The following is an 11,645-nucleotide window of genomic DNA, read 5'->3' on the forward strand; positions in this document are numbered from 1 at the left end:
TCTTTGATCTGTTTTTTTTAATTTAACTGTTGAAAGCCAATTAGAAGAATGCAGTTTATTTGATCATTCATTTATTTTACGAAATCTCAGCCGTGAATGCAAATCAAAACATTTATTTTCTATACATTGCGATTGTGATAAATGGATTTAATAGGTTATATTAATGCAAAGAAACTGAAGTGTTTTTGAGCTTTTTGTTGCTGAATCCGCACTCAGATTTCCCCTCAGATCGCAGAGGGACAACGCAGCAGTGCGGTCCCCCTTGTGTGCTCCATGTCCATTTGCTTTCCTGCCCAAATGAGACAGTGATGAATCAAGTGGGTTTTTAGCTCGGTTTTTATGAACTCCTCCAAGAATACACACTGACTCCATCTTTAGCCGCAGCTACAGCGAGCGCTCCTCCCTCTCACCCAGCTACCGCTATTGTGAGGCGGAGAAGACAATGGTTAAAGCTACATATTAACACAGGCTGTTGTTCTGAGCCATTCGCCTCTGCTGCCATCTGGCTGAATTGTCTCCTCTCTCTGACGAGCAGGACAGTAAGGGTCATGTCACCTGCAGGGACAGGCCAGAGTACATTAAGACAGAATGGTGGTACTCCAGTGTGTGTGTGTATGCATGCATGAATGTGTGTGTGTGTGTGTGTGAAAGAGGATATCAAAAGGAGAATTGTTATTGTTGCTCACTTACAGTGTGTGTGCTGTAGGAACACAGGGGTTCAAAGAGAGAATTGTTTGTGTGTGTGTGTGTGTGTGGGTGTGTGTGTGCGTGTGTGTGTGTGTGTGTGTGTGAATGTGTGCGCGTGCATGCATCCAAGTACAAGTGTGAGCATTCACATTTGCACCTGTGTGAGAAAAGAGAGTGATTGCGTGCATTATGTGACATTGTGTTTGTCCTTTCACCAAAAAGAGAGAGAAAGTGTGTGTGTGTGTGTGTGTGTGTGTGTGTGTGTGTAGTGGCAGGGGGCCTTCCTAACTGAGCGAGAGCAGGACAGTTAAGGTGTCACCACCATGATGGAGAGGGTCCTCCTTCACGGGAGGCCAGCAGCTGCCAGGTTTTCAGCAGCTTGTGTTAAGGACTCCACATACGCTAGTGGTCAGAGGTTTGGGAGCGGTTAAGAAAGGGACCGCAAGAAGAAGATTTACCATCGATGTCAAAGGTGAGAGGTCAAACTGTGGAAGGTCAGTAGGTGCTCTCTCGCACTTTCTCCATCTCTCTCCCTCTCTCTCTCTCTCTCTCTCTCTCTCTCTCTCTCTCTCTCTCACACTCACACACACACAAACACACACAAACAAACACACTTCTGAAAAGCTAATGTTGAACAATGCTGTAATGCAGCTGGCTCAATTGTTTGTTCGACCACCATGGGAATTTCCAGTCTGAATGTACTCTTTTCTGTAACCTTAACAACAAACAGTTTCTGGAGTACGGTGCATATAGAGGGCCTTTACAATTTAAACTAAAGAAGACCCCCCACCTCTAAAGTAGCCACACTAAATATTAGCTTCCACCATTGTGTCTTTTATACATTATACGGACAAAATGAGAGCCAACACTGAACACTCAAATGCCTTCTAGTGTATCTCCAAGCTGCCCTTTAAATCTAGTTAAGAACAGTATCTCCACAAACTGTATTTAAGGCCAGTAAATAAATAGATAGTATCATTAATCACCTCTAGATCAGAGTAGACACTTTAAAACCCTGACAGTAGACTTGGCATGCCCCCTTATTACACTGTCATGGACCAATAACCACCCACGCCAGCGCCACTCCACCAATCAAACATCTGGCATCTGCGGGTCGTTAGGGAGGGCGGCGAATCAGATCCCTCGCTCATGCAGAGGGGAGTCGGCTCTGTGCCCGGACCCTCCTAATCTCACCAATGGGAATGCGGCACTCCTTGTAATCCAATTATAGGAGCGTAAGCGGTTTGTTAGACACTGTGCGTTAATGTAAGCACTATCCAATATACTCTGGGCTGGTAACAGCATGACTGGGGATACACTTTGGTCCATGGAACATAGGAGTAGTATACAGCTGGAGGGGCTGCTGTGGTAATATCAGGATCAGCAGATTTCCCTGGTATTTGCTTTGGCCTTTTGGAGTCTCATTTGTACCATCTCAAACCAGGCTTGTGAATACAGCAGTGGGAGAAGGGTTGGGATAAGCCCATAACATTCAGAATGATAATATTGCTGACCTTTGGTTGTTCTTCTTCGGGCATGATGACTAAGACAAAATGTAATGCTTTCAAACGGCGAAGAACGAGAAAGGCCATCCACAAAGTCATTGAATACGTGTACTAAAGGCCTGTGTCAGTGTATTATAATCATATAGTGTCAATATTTTCTGAAAGGAGGATGCATATAGACCCCAGACAACTGTCTATAGTAGCATGGTGCCTTGATAATGTACAGTTAATATTATTTAAACTTCCCCGTTCATTCTGGAAACGTATCTTAATTGCATTTTCTCAACAGCATTTCATAACTGCATATTATTACTGATTGCAGTCGTTGCAGATGTAAAGACAAGTCGTTTTGTTTTCTCAGACTGGCACCTCCCATTTCCTGAGATCCAGCAGTTGCGTGTGAACACCCTGCATCTGACATGGAGAGACTTAATCATATCCTCTTTTTTCCTCTTTCCCAGATGCACTGAATTGAACATAATTAGATGCTACATCACCTCAGTGAGGGGCTGCATGGCAAATCTTATTAAGAAAAACCAGTGTGTTTCTCGAACGCGCGCTGATTCCTTTACATCTCGGCGTGTATGGGAGCAAACCCCGCCGAGGCGTATTCTCCAGCCCCTGTAACTAATGACGCCGTTGCCCAGATCTGACAGTGAGCTGTGTCTGTATATTGTGCTTAATATCATAATAATAATGAGAGCAAATTAGAACAATCAATTTCCATGGCTGGTTGTTGATTGGAGGAGAAGGTGGAAGTGACAGGAGGTGATCCATCATCCTTGGCCAGTCACATTAAGGAGAGCACTGTGGAGCAGGTGGGCTGGGCTGGAGGCCAACCGCAGCCAATGGGAACGAACGGGAGGGGAGGAGGGAGATCCATTACACCCAGTGTTCTAAAATCAACTGCTAATGTAGCTGCGGACTGGGTGAACACATGAGGGCGAGGATGGAGGAGAGAGAAAAGACACGAGGAGAGAGGAGAACAGGATGTCTCTGAGACTTTAGACTTGTCCAAGTGGGCTTGTGAGTGAGTGTGTGTTTGTGTGTGTGTGTGTGTGTGTAGTTTGTCTCTTTACTTGTGTGTTTTTATGTCTATTCCCTTCTCTCTCTCTATCTATCTATCTATCTATCTATCTATCTATCTATCTGTCGGTCTGTCCATGCGTCCCTCTGTATCTTGCACCTGCTATTTCACTTCTGATATTTCACTGTTAATCTATTGAAATATCATCAGTATTCTTAACTGAAGCTGATATCAAAATACTACACTGATCAGGTGCAGCATTTTGTCCCTTTTCTATTGTTTCAGCCATTTAAACACAGTCACCCAGCCATCAAACACTTAATCCCATGTCCCACAAGGGGTCAGTAAAATCCCACTTCCTTATACCGCCAATTGACTCTCCATAGCCCTATTTTTAAATGTTCATTAGCACAATAAATCAGTTGTATACAGCATCATGTGCTATTTTCACTGCACAGTATATGAAAGTAGAACTAAAATAGGCATACATAAATACTAATTCTGAATTTTCTGGTATTAACTGCTGACCTCACTCTGAGTGGAAACACACACACGAGAGAAATAATTGGCATAATGATCTAATGGAGACATGCTAGCTTGGCTGCTGACAGTCACTCCATCATGGCTCTTAAATGTATAAATTGTGCTGAATGACCTTACATGTACACATGCTCACACGCGCGCACACTCACACACTCACACACACACACACACACACGCATACACGCATACACGCACACACGCACACACGCACACACACACACACAAACACACTTCATTTCCCTAACTCACTTTCATCACACACACTAAGAACCACAGTCATCACTCAACAGTTAATGTCCCAAACCCCTGTTGGAATTACTCTACCACAGCCAAACTCCTCAATTTACAGAAAAAAAGAGTCAAAATCTGAAAAAGCGACATTAACTGCATTTGCACCTTTTATCAGTCAGTGTTGGAGTCTTTCTCTCTAATCATATTTCTGCTAAACGATGGCATGGGGTGAGTATATTAGATTTCATCAGTAGCCATCAATCATGGCCGCACTTAACACGATCAGCTCCCCAGTTTGTTCAGAGCGAACAATGGGGGACAGGCACGTCCCGCCTGCAACAGAGTAAATGAGGAATTTAAATACTGCACAAGAGACTACAGCAGCTAGGAGGGGGCTGACTGATTAAAGGCCACAATATCTACTTTTCTAGGCAGATGATCTGTCAACGGGATGCAAGAGGAAGTTTATTGAAATAATGGGCTGCTAATGTCAAGTTATTCTGCGCATGCACACACAAATGCTTGTGAGGATACTCACTGTCTCAAATGTCTGTGCAATGTACATGTGCACACACACATGACACACACACACACACACACACACACACACACACTCACACACAGCATTTCCCTGCACACCATCCCCTACTGTCTGGTATTGATAGGTAATTTATCAAATGACATCTCATTCACTGTTGAGAGGAAATGAAATCATGTAGTACCAGGTCCCGATTATGATCATGAGATGTCCCTCTTGAAATTTATGTAAGTAAGATTTATGTCAATTTTGATTTTTTGCTACTTTTTATTTGCTAGCATCTAGGTAAATGCATTTACTTTTTTTCCATTTCTTTTTATGATTTTCAGTTCCACAAAAGTTCACTTAATCATCATGGTAATGAATAATCTTTCTAAAAGCAAAGAAGGTGTCAAATAAGATACTGGGATGGCAGTAGAGGCAGTGAAGGTTACATGTGACTGAAAGATCACCATTTCAAATTGCTCCATTCATTGGGAAAATTTGGGAGGGGAAAGAGAATGGGTTATGCTCTCCCTTTATCAACAACTAACACTGAGGTGCCCATGAGCAAGGCACTTAATGCCTGTTGCTCTAGTGCTCTCTATAGGTTTGTGTCTGTTTGTGGCTGCACTGGGCAGCTTGCAGGTGTGAATGTGAAGCAGGTCATTGCTGAGAAAGAGCGTGCATGTTAAGAATTCCCTTGAAAAATAAACTTGGAACAATGCATGCCTGTGACAGACTGGCAACCTGTCCAGGGTGTTTTCCTACCTTCTGCCCAATGCATGTTGGGATAGGCTCCTGCCCGCTGTGACCATGAATGGGAATAAGCGTGTAAAGAAAATTAATGAAAGAATGAATAAATAATAATGCATGCAAAAGGAGAGGGAAAATAACAAATAAATAGCTTCAAGGGTGAATAGCTATAAATACACAGAGTAAACTCTGTAATTGCGTTATTGTAATTGGTGGCCATCTTGAGCGTGCCATTTCAGCCCATTAGTACCTCAAGTCTTGGCCTTAACCCCAGAAGCCCGGTGAGCAACAAATAAGCTAAGTGTAGACCTGACATTCATTAAGATCAATAATGAATGTTAAACTCAGTCCCCTCATTTACTGAAAACATCCTATTGTATAACAACAACAATGCAAGCTAACTGGTGAACATGTGCTGAAATGAAGTCCTTGCCTTGAAGTCCATTTGGAGCAATCAGTGTCTATGTGATGTTTGTTTGTTTCAGCTAATCTAGCCTTCATTGACTGTATTTTCTAATGGGCTTTACTATCAAGACAATGATTGTGACTGGTTCCTTACTGATTACTGTAATGATGTGCTGTTGTTGTCACTTACTTTCATGTAATGAGAGGTGTGTGACACACTCATCCAGTGTGTGTAGGTGCTGGGCCGAGAGTCAACTAATTAGAAAAGAGGAAAAGGCTGCACACTATACTGTGTTTATAAAAGCAGTATAGTGTGCGGGCTTTTCTTCTTTTCTAATTACTTTCATATACTCTGATGAAGGCTGGATAGCCAAACCATGTCATGTCTTTTGTATAATGTGGGTATAGTAAATAAACAAATACAGCACCAAGTACTGTAAGGACTCATTTTGCTTACATGTGGGATGTTCGTCTTTTTGAGTTTGACTAAACACTGCTCATTGACGACATTTGCTGTTGATATGCGTTCCCTTCCTCTGCAAATATTGAGGAGTTCTCAACATTTGTGAGCAAAGGACCCAAAAAGTAAATATCTTATAGGATTTTACCCCGAAGATTGCCTTATCTCAAGTGATTTCTGTTTTACATTTAGTACCAAAATGCATTTTTCTGTGCTGAAACTGTACTGGCGAGATATGAGTGGAGAGTGTGAAACAGCTGATCAAAATACTGTTCTTATAAATTATCTTATTGTACACTGACTTTTTGTACTTATTGTCTTATTGTACACTGAAACAACTAACTTTGACAGTGATTTTAAGCAATTATTAATTTGGGTATGGACACTCCGGAGCGTCTTCAAGAGGATCATCTACGACTTTTCCCTTAACCACATGTTGCCAACAATAGACATTATACTCCACTTTATACAGCGTAAGGAAAAGACAGAAAGAGAAGCAAACCTAATATCACAGCTGTTATATAATGTTAAATGGCTCATGACACCAAGACAACAAGTACGATGTCAGCAATGGAATCTTAAGACAGGGAAAGGAACCGGTGACTTCTGGAATTAAAGGAGAAAAGGATCAGACTTTCTCAGAAACAAAGTTAATCCAAAGCTACTGCAGATATCACTGGTGGCTTTTCTTCTTTGTGGATACCATAACATGTGGCCTCTTGAGTGAGGCTCGGATGAAGTAGTGATAAAAAAAAAAAAATCTCACAGATCAAAGTATATATGGGCTGCTGAAGCAAATAGAGAGTGGCAGAGAGTGAGGTCTTCCAGGGGTCAGGCTCTACTCTCACAAACTATTTACTTGTGAAATAATAGAGTTTACAGTACAGTTATCAAACAAACTTGCTTGTGAAAAATGTGGATCATTACGTTCAATGGGAGTGTCTCATAGTGTCTGCCTCCCCCCTCCTTTTTTGCGCCTTTCCCAATGAATTGTATCCCTGTGTTAGGAGCCTAATTGATTTTTTACCCAAAAGCAGCATGATGCCACAGACATTTCACAGTGATAGAAGTCATATGACACAAGCCATTTGACCTGCATGAGAGCCAACTCGGCTTGTCGGGTTAAAGTTGGGAGCACGTGTCTGAAGGGCCTCGCTAAGGCTCATTGGCTGGGTATTGGAGGACTCGTAGGACGTAGGAATACAGCAGGAAAGAGCAGCAGGGAGGAGAAGTTAGGTGGGGGGGGGGGGGGGGGGCATCAGGCATGAGAAATGATACTTAAGACACAGAAATCTACGTTCTCCACTACTTGAGAACTTTATAGGAGAAATGGCTGCGAGGAACAGTGAGGAGTCCATCTCTCTGCCGTTCAACAGGCCTCTGTCTCTCTCTGCCTCTTTCTGTATCTGTCACTTTCATGCCATCGCTCACTGTTAGACCGTGCACTGATTCACACTTACTTTATTTATTTATTTAGCACTTCAAAACAAATGTTACAAAGTGCTTCACACAATCAAATCAAAACAAAAGGTGATGTAAAAGCAAAGTGAAGATAAAACATAAAACCCTAGCCACACCAAGGTCATCAGGTAAAATGTCAGATAAAACATGTTTACATTAAAACAATGAATGACAACATAAAATAAAATAAAATAAAATAAAATAAAATAAAACACAGATACAAGAGAGAAGGGTGATAAAAATACAATTTCAGGAGTGCTTTAAAGCAGTGATTCTCAACCTTTTTCATTTCAAGGACCCCTAATTTAGTCCACATTAGGGCCACGGACCCCCATTTGATGAGATTTAGTCTCTCGGACCCAAATCTGAGAATATTTTTATTGTTAAATATGATCTTTTTCCAGAATTCCTTGACTATCTGTAGAGAGATAACAGTGAAACAGTGACCAAAATAGTCATTCTTCTACATTCTCTAATTGTGTTGTTGTAAATGAAACAATAGCGAAGTGTAACATTTCATCTATTTGCTGAAGACCCCCTGGAACCCCCTCAAGGACCCTTGGTGGTCCCCGGACCCCATGTTAAGAACCACTGGTTTAAAGGGCACATCTTGGAGTACTTTTTAAATTTCATACAAATCTCTCTCCACATATGACTTACTGCCTCTTGGATTACTATGTGCTGTGCACATTGTATCATCACCCACATGAGGCACACTTGGTCCTTTGGAAAGTACATGATCGATTTACAGTACAAGTATCTTCTGGGAGCTCTCTCTCTGCTTCTTGCATATAAAATGGGAATAAATTGGCTTCATAGGGCACAAACTCATTTGTAGATAAATTGATAACGTCCAATACAACATTCTTTCGATAAACCATTTTGAAAACCATGCTATTTCAAAGCTATGAAAAGTATGTCCGTTTCCATGTCACTGTATATTGTGAACTTACTCTCTCATGCGGTCGAGCGGATGCTTCTGACAAGGGGGAAACTCAAAACACTGAAATCACCATGACATTTGAGTGATGTTGCATTGATATCCAAGAGTCATGTGCGTAGCAGGGGACGCTGTGACCAAAGCCCGTTAAGAGGTGTTCAAAGCAAACAACGTGCAGGACAGTCATGTGTAAGGAAATGATGTAGATCGGTTTCATAAGATAATCCATGCAATCCATCCATGCTTTGAGTGAACAAGACAAAGCTTGTCCACTGAGCAAGTGCAAATCCTCATAAGTGACAGAAACATTCAGTTGTGTGTCCCAAAAGGCGGTCTGATTTTCATCTCATCAAGTCATAATAATAGACAAATAACACAGAAGCAAATGTACTTTTTCATGTCTTTATTAAAGACATTCTTTAAGCATTCACAGTCTAGGCTGAGAAAGTATGTGAACCTCAAGGATAATGGCTTCTATGAAAGAGGGTAACTGGAGATAATCCAATCAATGTGATGACATTCAGATATGGATTGGAGATGCCTTGCCCTATCAAAAAATGTGGTTTCATCAAAAGTTTGGTTACTAACAGGGTGTGCTCTTCACAACAGAGATCTGTTGAAGTCTACCGACCCAATGGTCATGCAAGGTGTTACAATAACACAGTAGATGGAACAATTGCAAGATGGACCTCATACCTGTTCACAAGGTCTCAGTAAAACTTCCTTCTGGTCATAGTTCAGCACAGAATAAAATCTTGACAACTTGAAGAGAAGATTGAAACATATTAATATCCTTTAAGGACATTGTCTTTGACAGCATCACACTTTATTTCACTTCTTTTTAAAATTGAATTAAAGCTCTTAATTTCAATTCTCAAAGTACTTATGCATGCCGAAAAAACCTGAGATCATTATAGACAAAAGGATCCCCCCAAAAAATAACAATAACAGCAACAACAACAAGAAACAGATAGTATAGAGCAACTAATAAACGTGTAGGCTGGCATTAAAAGGAATTAACAAGTGAATGAATGAATGAATGAATGAGTCAATCAATGACAAAATGCATAACTAATGATGTTACACCATCAGGGCTGGTATGTTAGTCCACATAGTTTATGATAGCCAAAGGAGGATGATAGCCATGCAGAGAGAAAGTGAAACTAGTTTCACTATGCATTGTGAATGTGACACCTGTGTTCATACTAAGGGTTACAGGCCTGGTGTGAAGTATTTTAACATGTCTTCTGTAATTAACTAGTAGCACTCTACTAGTGATAGTTACGGTCACCTGCTAAATGTCAGAGCAAGTGGAGAGTCATCTTTGTGAATTAGAAGGGAGGAGAGAGGTAAGTTGAGCCTGTGGCTAAATTAAATCACCTTCTGTAGCTTGTAAATGACACAGGATTATTAATAGAGCACAAGCATTGCCATAGTTGATCAAATTAGTAAATCAGTATTAGATAAAACCCTCCCATTAAAGGGTTTGGGTAGTGAGGCCCAAACAACATGGTTTAAACAATGTGAAGTTAATTTCTTCCTGTGCTGTAAGGAAAATTGAAAATCATAAAATTTTGCCACATACACTATCAGTTTGGATCTGTAAGCTACAGAATATAATCACAAAGTGTTTATGAATTTCTAGAAGAGACAATCTTGCCAAATCTTGTCCGGGAGCGAAAGGAGATTATGACAAAGGCATTTGTCATAATTTTTTTGTGTGTGTCCTCTGGCAAACATAGCTGCAAATTTTTATGTACTGTAACAGAAAAAAAAATTCTACAGAGAAATGAAAAAGATATAAACATGTCATACTATATGTGAGAGTATGAGAGATTTGTAATGTAATGTCACACCCTAAGATAAACCAGTAGTTTGCCCACCAGCCTGCTTGACTATTCATAATTTGGAAACTGTAGCCTCCAGAAAATCTTCAGGTTTCAAAATCCGATCTACAGCTATCTGCCAAAATAAAGGAAACACAAAATAAAGGATACAAAGTAGATTGAAAGCTGGTGCTTCCACACAGGTGTGGTTCCTAAGATAATTAAGCAAATAATATCCCATCATGCTTAGGGCCATGTATTAAAAATGCTAACTCAGTTTCCCATTGTTTTGACTACCATGGCTCCAAAAAGAGATCTCAGCGAGTTTGGGAAAGGGGTAATTGTTGGGCCGCATTTGGCAGAAGCTTCAGTGACAAGGACTGCTCAACTTGTTGCTGTTTCATGACGTCGGCATGAAGTACGGCGATGGTGGCCCGCAGTTAGAGACACTGGCTTGTGACTGGAAGGTTGCTGGTTTGAATCATCAGGGAAAATGTGGGTGGAGAAAGTGAATTAATAACGCTTTCCCCTCCCTCAACAGCCACTGTCAAGGTGTTTAAGGTTTAAAATAGTTTAAAGGAATAGAAAAGTCACCTTACAACACCCCAGTGGAGGAATTCGCTTGCTACTGTAGGGTGCGCATGCAACCGGAGCATTATCAGTGAGGACAATATAGTAGATAATGAGGTGAATATTTGACTTTTGGACCCATAGTGCAATTATTTGGCTACAAAACACTCTGATTATGCTGCACAAGCTGTTTGGGGAAATTTGATTGACATTTTTTGGAGCTTTAAAACGATTGCCCCATTAATTAACTTCAACAGTTTGGAGGAAGGCTGAGATGAAAGTATGGGAACTAAACTCGGTGTGTGTCTGGTGGTCCTTTGAACTTCAGTGGCATTTTGACTGACATGGGGTTGAGTAAATAATCATTGAATTTTGATTTTTGGGGTGAACATTCCTTTAATTCCACTTTTATTTCACTCCATAGAGGTCAACACAATGAGAGGATGCATGACGGTTTTCATCATAGGTTTCACTGTCTCACTGTCTTTATCACTATTCCTACAATATAGACAGTTATATAGCCTAATTCTGTACAAAGTAATATATAATAACACATCTTCTTAGATTGGGTTCTTTGGTGTCAGCAGTCTAATCAAATGCTGGTGGTCTAATGTGTGTAGGCTGTCTCTTTTGGGGTCCTTGATGTGAAAAGGGACCCCGGGTCAAGTCTCATGTGACCGCTGATGTCCGGGGAAAGCGATTCGTCACTGGGAGGGC

At 41.0% G+C, this 11,645-nt stretch overlaps 1 protein-coding gene across 1 annotated transcript in view; it reads left to right on the top strand.

Moving 5' to 3' along the window:
- The window catches only part of hap1 (huntingtin associated protein 1), a 145,996-nt gene that overhangs the window by 117,749 nt on the left and 16,602 nt on the right, over nt 1-11,645 (top strand). The window lies entirely within an intron of this gene.

The sequence above is a fragment of the Centroberyx gerrardi genome, chromosome 3 (assembly GCF_048128805.1).
Source record: "Centroberyx gerrardi isolate f3 chromosome 3, fCenGer3.hap1.cur.20231027, whole genome shotgun sequence".
In the NCBI taxonomy this organism is placed as follows: domain Eukaryota; kingdom Metazoa; phylum Chordata; class Actinopteri; order Beryciformes; family Berycidae; genus Centroberyx; species Centroberyx gerrardi.